This window comes from Neltuma alba, unplaced genomic scaffold, assembly GCF_004799145.2.
Source record: "Neltuma alba isolate B1F8T4 unplaced genomic scaffold, ASM479914v2 tig00010317_pilon, whole genome shotgun sequence".
Lineage (NCBI taxonomy): Eukaryota > Viridiplantae > Streptophyta > Magnoliopsida > Fabales > Fabaceae > Neltuma > Neltuma alba.
In genome coordinates, this window is record NW_021635230.1 from 307416 (window position 1) to 319236 (window position 11821).

Consider the following 11821-nt stretch of genomic DNA (forward strand, 5'->3'; position numbering starts at 1 on the left):
TAGATATAATGTGTTCTTAAAGGAAGGTGTGACACTCCTATAAAATATTATCCAGGTGTAGATTATATGTTTGGACTACTAGCATGATAAATCTATGGTGGCATCGTGTACCTAAACCAGGTAACAATGAGATAGGACCTAGTATCTTTCCAGTGCTTAGACCACATGCTAACAAGGCATGTCCTAGTAGGGTAAAGACATTACCCTTAAAGAAGAGACCACCACCTACAAAAAAGGAATGCTAGATATTTAGGGACCTGATAGAGGAATTCAAGCTTTTAGGGTGACACATTAAGAGAGTAGACAATCAATATGCTGCAGTCTATCTTGATTTTCTTTATCAGATTAGACTATTACATGAGGTGGTCACCTAAGAGGATCAGACTTCAGACGAGACCATCTAGGGGGTGGCTTTGTTTGCAACACTCCCACAGACTTGGATCTGGCAGGATAAGGTAAAAGGGATTTGTGACAATATTGATCTATGTACTTTTAACAGTTAGTAGATGCCCTAGAGATTTTTTATGTGTTTACTTTTCTATTTTTTTTTGGGTTATAAATAGCTAGCCTAATAACTGTATAACTATGATGACTGGTTATGACTGTGAATAATCTTTTTGGCTATGCTGCTGTAAATATATAAGTATGAATAAGATATATAAATTTATATGTAAATGCCAGTTATGTTCCTTTTGTAGTTAAGAAGGTAATTAAAAATGGTTAGAACAAGACAAAATACTTAAGAAGGGGAAGCATAGGAATGACCCCTTGTTAATCTTATTCAAATAATACTAAATAGGTTAGATGAATAATAACAGAGGATATAAGAATAGGAGCAGGATGCTGTAATAGCAATAGTAGTAGCAATAGCCATAGCCCAAATGCATTAGCTAGGAGTGGTTAGGGTAGCCTAACCAGTCCAACCCCAAGAACCAGTAGGTGAGCAGGCGCAACTTGCAATAGAATAAGACAATATGTAACAGTGGATTATGTACTTTTGCAAGCATAATTCATCGGCTTTTGAAGGAACCCTTGATGTGTAAGTGGTTGAGGATTGAATAACTCAGCTAAATTTTTTTTTTTAAAGTCCTAGAGTGTTTATTAGAAAAGAAGGTTAAGATGGCTATTTACAAGTTAGAAAAGGAAGCTGATAAGTGGTCGAGAAACACTGAAATCATCCTCTAGGCTAATGAAACCCTTATTGTCAGGGAGGTGTTTAACGAGAAATTTTATTTGAAGTATTTCCTATGATCAGTAAGGGGTGAGAAAGAGCCAGAGTTCCTTACTGCGAGGCAGGCAGAGAATAAATCTTTTGACGAGTACTTGTCAAGGTACATTAAATTGTCTCAATACTCCATCTATCTCCAACATATGAATGATGAGTAGTGGTTCACAAAGAAAATAATTAGGGGTTTGAAACCTGAGCTGAGAGAGAAGGTAGCCCTAAGATAGATTGAAGTTTTCAATAAGGCAGGGAAGCTTGCCAAATTACTGTGAGTAGCCAAAATCATTACAATTCAGCTAGGGCAACCCTTAGGATTGAGAGATCCTCTATGAGAATTAGATAGGAAGGAACTTCTTATAGTGATAGCAAGAAGAGGAAAAGGCCTAACCAGAGCAGGAGGCAGATGAGAGCGAACAAACAAGGAGGGTTCAATATTACCAAGAAAGGTAAAAAGTCTGCGGTTTGCTATAAAAATCACGATGATTAGCCGTACATAATGGGTCAAAACGTGTTTTATCAATGCAAAAGACTCGAACATTTTGTTAGGAAGTGTCTGAAAGGTACCAACAACTCAAGGCCTCAAACATAAGGTAGAGTATTCATCCTCACTCACGAGGAGGCCTGTAAGTTGCTCAAGATAATTCATGGTATAATTAGTGTTACATCCCACAAAATTTAACACTAATAATATGGATGAAAAATTAAGTTAAGGGCCAAATAGGGAAGGTAGACTGGTTGAAGAAGCCATACATGACATAAAATCTAGAAAGGGTCTGTACTAATATTTTCGAAATTATCAATCTAAGAAGGGCAAAATGAGAATATTTTTAGAAAAATTCTAAAAAATTCCTAAAAATGGAAAATTGGTAAATTAGAGATTCTAGAACCCCATTTGAGACTGTGGAGGTGAAATTAGCATGAAAAAAAGCTTATTATGGAATTAACAAACCTCACAAAAACTCATTGTAGTAATAAACTAATCAAAAGTCAAATCACCGTCCAAATACATACCCAAAATGAACTAAGGAAGAACAATTGCATAACAAGCCTGCATGAGGGAAAAAAATCACCGTCACCAGATCGACCTCAGCCATGATTTAAACCCTTTAACATTCCATTCCACCAAAAGCCAATATTCTCACAGAGGTCGCTCTAATTCTGTCGTATACCTCCTCACCCAGGTCGCTTTGATTTTGTCGAAGACCTCCACAGTCCTCACCCAGATTGTTTTGATTTCTTTGACCCAAAAAAAAAGAAGATTGCTGTGATTCCGTCGAAGACCTCCTCACTTGGGTCGCTCTGATTCCGTCGAAGATCTCCTTACACAGGTTGCTATGATTCCGTAAAAAATTATAGGCTTTAACAGCGTCTATCCTCACGTTGGCTTGTCAATGTATTTTTTAAACTGTAGGTACTAACGGTTATAACGGGAGAAACTTAAGGGATTTTAAAAAAAGAAAAAAAATATAGGTACCAAATTAAAAATTGGATGAAACTATAGGTACTTGCAAAATGGTTTTCCCTTTCCTAAAAATAGAGGTTTTTTTGGGAAAAATAGCGAAAATTGGGCAAAAATAATTATTTTAATTATATGAAGGCCTCAATAATTTCTGAAAAAATATGAAAAAAATTATTTAAGGATTTATTTGAATTTATAAAATTGATTCTAGGCCTTGAAAGTGAATGAATTAATTTTAGAATATTTATTACTAAAATCTTATTGGTAAAGCCATATTTCAAAGAAAATTCAAAATAAATAGTTAGAGGTTGAGATAAATTTCAAAAATTTTCAAGGTACTTTCCTATATTAAAAAGGAGTTTTGGATGGAGGAAAATGATTTTTTAAGGCCTAGAACTATTTTTAAAAATAGTAACCAAAATAGTGAGTTTTGGATAGAAATTGATAATTGTGATTGGGCTACACTTCTCCCTTTTTAAATCAGATTTAGGCCTCATATTAGGCCAAGAGGACCCAAGAACTTCCTGCAAGTCATGAGCCAACAATTGAAGAGGCTTAAGCCCAATTTAAACCCAAAAATCAATGGAAAAATCAAGAAGAAAGACACTTGGCGTGATATGAAAATTTGAGGCATTTGATAAGGGCCATATGGCTCCTTATATGGCAAAAAATGGCACCACAATGGACGGGAGAGGAGTCAAATTTTTGCTCTATAAATACAACCTAAAATACCCTAAAATTCAGCAAAATTGGAAAATAGAGGGGAAATTCTGCCAAATTGAAAACTCACCTCCAAACAGCACCTAAAACCCTCCACATTCAAGAAAAACTATCAAGCTTTAAGCTAGGATCCATTAAGTATGTCTAAACTTGATTTTGGTTAGATTTAAGGTTTGTTTTGATTGAAATTTCATGACAAACTCTAAGGTGTCCTGCTGTGATTTTTCAGCCTGATTGAGAAACCATCAGGGAAGGATAGAAACCATGAATATGAGCTTGGAACTACATGTTTAATTGAGGTTTGGAAGAAAATCAAAGTTAGGGTTTATATAGATACTATTTGTTCACTATGATTTCTTAGGGTTAGAAATTGTTTCAATGTAATTTGATGATTCCAATGAGTTTAAAAGGTGTTTTTGTGTAGGGAAACACCAAGGAAAAGTGTTTAAAATTATTGGAATCAAAAATAGAAATTTTGGAATCCTAGCCCTACTTATTCAGCCAAGTCAAGATGCAAGAGAAGGAATGTGATTTTGTTAAATGTGATTTGATATTTGGATTCTACATGAAAAATTGTGTAGGAATGACCCAAGAGATTGATTGAAACAAAGAGGAAATAATTATATCAAAAATCAAGGAAAAAGGAGTTTAATTGAGTTTAATGTCAAGCATTAGTGTTTATGCTTAGATTGTTAGTAAACTGGAATGTGTTTGTGCTTGGAATGATAGGCACTTTGCAAGAAATCAATGAGGAGCACAATAATACCAAAGAGGCTGAGTTGATTAAGCAACTAAGAGGTAGCATTGAACTCATAATTTGAATGCTTTCTTCCTTGTTTAAATGTGTATGTGTTGTTTGATTTATGTTGTCATGATATGATTGAGCAAATTATGTGATTATATATGAAATTCTATGATGAATATGCCTTGGCAATATGTTATGAGGAATGGCATAATGGCTTGATTGATTGCTTCTTTTCCATAACAAATGATGTGCACATGAAATGTTGCATAATAATGTTGATTTTATGTTCATATGTCACATTTTTACACAGCATGAATTGCATGATAATTATGATTCATTGTGAAACATCCTACCTTTAACCCCTTAGTACGTGTTTGGAAGCGTTTTGGTTCAAGCGATTCAGGAAACAAGCCCGTAGATTAAAAATTTGCAATTGGTTCTCAGGTTACTGTTCATTGAGTATTTTCCATTGTTTTCTTATTCTTGGTCAGTTTCGTTCCCATTGGGGTAAGTTTAACTTCATAAATGTTCCTGCCTTTTAGAGAATAGCTTGCTCTCAGTGGAGCGGCATCAACCTCGTGTCAGAGAATTGCTCCCTTTTCACAGAACAACTCGCCCCTAATAGAGCGGTATCAATCTTGCATTGGAGAATCACTTCCTCTTCAGAGAACAGCTCACTCCCAATAGAGTGGCGTCAACCGTGTATCGGAGAACTACTTCCTTTTTAGAGAACAGCTCCCTCTCAATAGAGTGGCATCAACCCTAAGCCAAAGAACCACCTCCCAAATTGAGGGACATTCTATGGCCAAGACCTGCCAGTTACTTAATCTCTATCCCGGTACATTCTTGCATGTTAAATCCCTATTAGGGGAGCCTCTTGACTTGACTCATTCGATCACTATGGCAGTGGCATTCATCTATAGGAATCTCACCTCTTAAATTCCTTACTTGCTTGAGTGCTATGGTCACACTTCTCATTAATGCCTTAGGGACATAAAGGAATACTCACTAGTCCTAAACGTCACCGTATGTCTAAGGATCATTAGGCTCTAGGCATCATCGGGAACTTACTTATCTCTTTCTATATATCAATTCCCAGTGCAACCATTAACAATCACATTCTCATCTATTTCCATTCAACTCTATCTTCAAGAGGGATCTTGCCTGACTCTACTCTTTCTAACTTCCTTTGTCTTCTAACCAATCATTCCTCTGGTTAGGTATTAACCATCATACACTGATCACTTCACACAATGAATATTTAATCACCTTGCTGTGTTGTGTCTAGGTCAGGTACCTAACTCATCATCAATTCTTTATTCAATATCATCTAATCTTTTGCCATTCACGAAGTTTAATCCATCTCTAGTCAAAAAGTGTCACACCTCTTTTTATAGGGATGTCACTCTGTGTCAACAAAGTACTCGTCATTCATGTGTCACACCTCTTGTGCATTGGGCCATACGTCAATTTGTTTGAAATGTCTATAAGCTCCTCTAAGGTAATCCATTGAAAATTACTTCAAATGCCACAGCCGATCAAATCAAAAGTCACTCGAGTAATTGATGTGACATCAATTGGTACTCTCTGTGATACGACAAACTTCCACTACCTTGTTAAACTCATCCAGTTACTGTAGGGCTACTTTTTCCCTCAGCTCTTGCCTTAGTCCCCTCACCATCTTTTCCGTCTTCCACCGCTCATCATTATGGTATTGGAGATAACTAGAGTAGCGGGACAGTCTCACGTATCTTTCTAGATACTCATCAAATGATTCTTGCAGACACTACTTCATCATTAGAAATTTCACTTCCTTTGTATCCCTCACTGACTGTAGGAAATACTTTAGGTAGAAGTGTTCCTTGAATACCTCCCAATTAATAAGGGTTGCATTTGCCTAGATGATCATCTTAGTATTCCTCCACTAGCGATCCGCCTCTCCTTCCAATTTGTATATGGCCATCTGGGCTTTTCTCTCGGAAGAGCTCTCCAATATATTAAAGATTTTCTCTAGCCGGGTAATCCAATCCTCGGCTAGTTGGACATCTAGTGTCCTTTTAAAAGTTGGGGGGTTCTGCTTACTAAATTGAACAATCCACTCTCTTAGTGAATTAGGGTCCCTAGCTGGTTGTACCTGCTCAGCTACTGACTCTTGATGTTGGGCTGTTTGTGGTGCCTCGGCCATCCTTGGCCTTGCTTGCTACAGCTACGCTACTGCTGTAGTCATTGCGGCTGCTATAACAGCATTGCGTTCCTGTTCTTGGTGAGCTTGTGCTACCTGTATCTCTTGAATCATTTTCCACTGTTCCTTTAGCTGATCTATAACTACTTGAATTGAATTAATAGGAGCTTCTCTTTCTGGCTCCCTCGCTTGTGTTCCTTGTGTTGTCCTTGCCATCATGTCATTTCTCCTTTACTACAAGACGAATAGAATCATCATTTATATAAACTACACTTTATATCACTTTTCTATTCCCATATATACATATGGCACAATCAGTAAAATATTTGTCCTCACCCTAGTACAGCCCATCACAACCACATATCACATTATACAATAATCTAAGGTCACACCATAGAAGCAGAAAAAGGAAAAGTGACAGCAATAAAAACTTCCAAGTCCTCTAATAGCTGATAAAAGGTGTGAGTTACGGAGTAGCTGTGGATCCTTTGTACTTTCTCCTACCACACCTAGGTCCTTAGGAGGGTATCTAGAAGCTCATGGAAACCTTGGGTAAGCTCTGGCCAAATGGTTTTTAGAAAGAGAAAGAAGAGGGAGAAAGAAAGGCCAAGCAATCATATGCAATATCAAGCTCCAAAACAAGGACCTTAAGGCATTCAAGAGAAGGTTTGGATGTGGTTGAGCAAGCAACTTTAATTGTTGAAAACAAAAAGGGAGAGAGAAGAAAGCTTAAGGACACAAGATAGCAAACTTTACCCTGTTCTTATATGCTTGGTATTTGCTTACATGTATGACATGTTTTGTGTTTATATGGTTTTATGAACTCATGCATTGTGATTGTGAATATATTTGAAATGTGTCATAGGCCTATGTGTTTTATGGTTAATGCATGATGATTTCCAAACATGTCACTATGTTATAGAAATGTTAAGTTGCAAGCATGTTATGAATGTCAAGCTTGCCATATATGTTTGAGTGGTTATTGTTTGCTACTGAGATTCTCTCAAATCTCACCCTCCCTTAACCAACTATAGTAGGTCAAATGATAAAGAGAAGGCATGCATGAAGAAGAGCAAGAAGGTGGAAGCAATGAAAGTGGAGAATTTACATGCGTTTCAATGTAATGATTGACATCGCTAATTATGTAATTAATTGTAGATATGTCAAGCAAGAAATGTGATGTAATGTTTGATGTATAATGTAATGGCATGCAACTCAAAGTATATGAATAAATGGGAATTCATAAAGCTAGTTGTTGCATGTTCAAATGAAGGGAGAATTAGGTAAGAATTACTTGATGGATAAAACATAGGTCCTCGAGTAGTCAGTTTCTAGCTTCTGTTTGACCTATCAAATGAATGAGTTAAGGCATAAAATTTGGCATGATTAAAGTACACATCCTGAGCTTTAAAACAAGTAATAGATCATTTAAAATGGATGTGTGTGCTGAGAGTTATGACTACTCAAAGTTGGATGAAAAATCTGGAATTTAACAAGTGAACAGTAACCCAAGAACCAATCATAAAGTTCAATCTACGGGCTTGGTTAGTGAATCGCTTGAACTGTAATACTTCCAAATGTGTACTCTGAGAGGTTAAAGCAAGGATGTTTCATTTTGGTATCAGAGCCTAGTTTGGCTTAACCTCAAAATTCACTTCATTAAGGCCTCTAACATAACTATTGGCCTACATTCATCTCTATTTCTCATTCCTGGGCCCCGAGATTTCTTCTGAGTCTCTAACTTTCTCTTTTCTTAGTCCCAAAAAACTTTTCCTTTGTGATTTAGTCCTTAGGAATCCCTTTGTCCTTCCAGGGAATCTCTGGGACCTCTACCAAAAAGGGTCTAGTAGCCTGCCCATTTTAGGCTAATTCTGGTACTTCTAGACCCAAAATTCGGGATATGACAATTCTCCCCCTCTCAAAAGAAATTTTGTCCTCGAAATTTCTGGGTCAAACCTCTATCGTTACCCTTAATGAGAGGTCAACTGAAGAGAATATCCCCACTTATACTCAACTTTGGCCTCTTTAACTTTTCTTTATACCTTATTGTCAAGTTTCAATTCTAGAATTCATATTTTCATAGCAACTAGAGAAATGCCACACAGTGAGATCTGAAGGTTTGAGGCACTTGATGTCTGCCAACATACCTCCTTATCTATCATTTGGTCGTGCTAATTAGGGGGGAAGTGGCAGAATTTTTAGTCTATAAATACCCCTTGAAAATACAATGAAAATGTTAGAAAATTGGGAAAAATAAGGGGAAACTGCCACTGTTCATCCAGCCTTGTTACACGAAATTCTTGAGGAGTTTTAGGCAAGAAATCATCCAACAAATACCAAGGAAACACTAAGGTATGTCCAAGCATCAATATCTCAAAGTTTTACATTGATTAAACAGGGATTTTTTCTTAGGAAAATGTTGGAAACATGCTGGAAAAATTATAAAAATTTCCAGATCATATTGTCATATTAAAAGGTAAATTATCATGGAGAGAAATAAATTTTTGGAGGTCTGGAAAAATTATGTAATGTTACTAGTGAATAGTAACCGATAAAGTTTCTAATTGGTTTGAGATAATGATTTGGTCTGTGGGCCATCTTGGGCCAGCCTAAACCATTAGTAGGGCCCACAATAGACCCAATTAAAGGCCCAATTCGTACAGCTTCCAGATTCTTTAATTTTAATTAAATAAAATACAAAATTAAAGGATCAAAAATTGGGATGAGGGTCAATGTAGGAACTAGACGGGGAGATGAAACAACTTTTGATATGAAACCCTGAAAAGATTTGGACTAACATTTTCATAATCATCGGTCTAGGAAGGGCAAAACGGGAAAATTTGAGAAAAATTCCAGAAAATCTCCAAAAAATGGGAAAAGTGAAGAGTAGAGGTTTTGAAAATTTGGTTGAGGCTTGAAACATGGAATTATTGTGAAAATGAATTATTATGGAATTTTCCATAAACGGAGGTTTTTTAGGAAATTATTTAGAAAATAAAGGAAAATAATTGTTTTAATTAGTTAGAGGCCTCAATAAATTTGTAGGATTGATGGACAATTCATCTAAATATTTATTTGAATTTATAAAATTGGTTTTAGGCTTTGATAACTCAGGAATTAATTTTAGGGAATTTATTTTCTCGCAGTGACACTGATAAAAGCCTAATCAGAGAAAATTCAAAATAAATACCTAGAGGTAGCGAACTTACCTTTCTTGTGTGCTTGATGTGTATATGTGTATGTGTTATAAATGCCATGATGTGATTAAGCTATGCAGCTGAACTATGATTGCTATGTTTAGTTATGCATGCCTTAGCATTATGTTATGTGAATATGAATGAATAGGAGCCCATAAAGCTAGTTGTTGCATGTTCGAATGAAGGGAGAATTAGAGTAAGAACTGTGCACATAAGTTTATCATTCATGCATAGTGAAATACCATGGAAAGTAAGCCAGTTCATTCATATTCAGATAACATAATGCCAAGGTATGCTTAACTAAACATAGTAATCATAATTCAGCAGCATAGCTTAGTTACATCATAGCATTAATAGCACATACACACAAACACATCAAGCACACAAGAAAGGTAAGTTCGCTACCTTGTATCCTTAAGCTTTCTTCTTGCTCTTCAACTTGCTCCTTTTTGCTTCCAACCATTGAGGTTGCTTGCTCAACCTTTTCCATTCATTTTCCTTGCTGTCTCATGGCCTTAAATACGCTAACACATTATTTCCATTCATTCATTAGAGCCATGGTGATTAATAACATCAATACTTTGTTTTCTTTGAGCTATATTAGCTTTTAACTTTTGAGCTTGATTTCCAACCTTTCTAAAATCAATTCCACATACTATTCCCACACAATTTTGCATGTAGAATCCATTTCCAAGCTCAAAATAATCAAAATCAAACTCCTCCCTACCCAACTTGATCTGGTCGAACATAGAGTCTTAGGGCTTAACATTCTACTTTCAATTCTAATGCTTCCAAACTTGTTTTCTCACCTTTACCCTACACAATTTTTCATTTTAAACATATTGAAAGCATCAAAATCCAATCCTAGCCCCAAGAACCAACTCTGGTTGAAATATTACTCAAGTTACATAATCAAGAAATTCAATCAATTTCAATATAAAACCACTTGATTCTTGTTCCTTTCAAGCCTTTAAACATTATTCTAACATCAATTTCATCTTCCTCTATTCTTAAGAATTTCATGCAGCATGTCCCCCTAGAGTTTTAAGCTCCCAAAAATGATTAAAATCCATGACCAAGCTCAATAACAACAAGGGTAGTGAAAACTACATCAAAAACCATGAACATACCTTGTTTTGGAGCTTGATCTTGCATATGACCACTTGGCCTTTTTTTCTCCCTCTTCTTTTTCTCTCTAGAAACCATTTTTCCAGAGTTTCCCCAAGGTTTCCATGAGGTTAGGATGAAAATAAGGGAGGGGAGGGGAGGGGGTATTTATAGAAAACAAGACTGAATCTGGGCCTTTGATCTTAAAAACATGTGGCTTGATTTGGACCATCCATTTTCTCTTTTAATCTTATGATGACAAGTATCCCATGACATCATGCTTACCTCATCATGATGACATCATGCTTACATCATCATCATCTTACATCATCAATCCACATGCTTTTAATCTGATAGTACACGTGTCTTGCATTCGATCGTACACGTGTCTTGCATCCAGCCGTACACGTAATACCTTCTTTTCTCATCTAATCGTACACTTGTCTCTTCTATTTTTCTTCATCATTAAGACATTAAAATAGGAAGAAAATTAATATAAAATTAGTGTAAAATACAATCCTTGGGCATTCCTCCACCTATCTTGCCATTCTGTACCGCATAGGGTACTTTTTAGGGTCTTGACTTTCCTGGGACCACTAGGACATGTTATGGCACTATTTTCTCACCTCTAATAAATCCACATGGCATTATATAACATGCCTAAATAGGGAGTGATGCTCTTCTCTTGTTCTTCCAATAAAAAAATAAAATAATTAATAATATTTATTTCGGAGGGATCTTGACCGAATTCTTTCTATTGGTCCACAACTCCAAGAATCTACCTCTGAGTACCAATACTATTTATTCATCACAGGGAATTCGTCTAAATTTTTTCAAGTCAAAAGTCAACCTCTAGACATTTAACTTTGACTTTCTCCGAATAGTACATAAATAGGTTTTAAATTCTATTAAAGCCAACCTTATCATTTTCTGGGGACGGAATTATTTTTAAAACCTGTGATAATTCCTTGAGTTTTTTCTCCCATTTTTGTTTAACTATCTGAGGCATCCTTATACTTTAAATAATTTATTTTTAAAAATATTCTAAATCAGTCAAAACCTTGAGAATTCCACAAATTCCTTCTAGGGGCATTTTCGTCATTTTTAGCCTCATACAGGCCTCTGAACGTTATTCCCATTTTTTAAAATTTTTCTAAGGTATTCAGGGCTTAACCTACCATTTCCC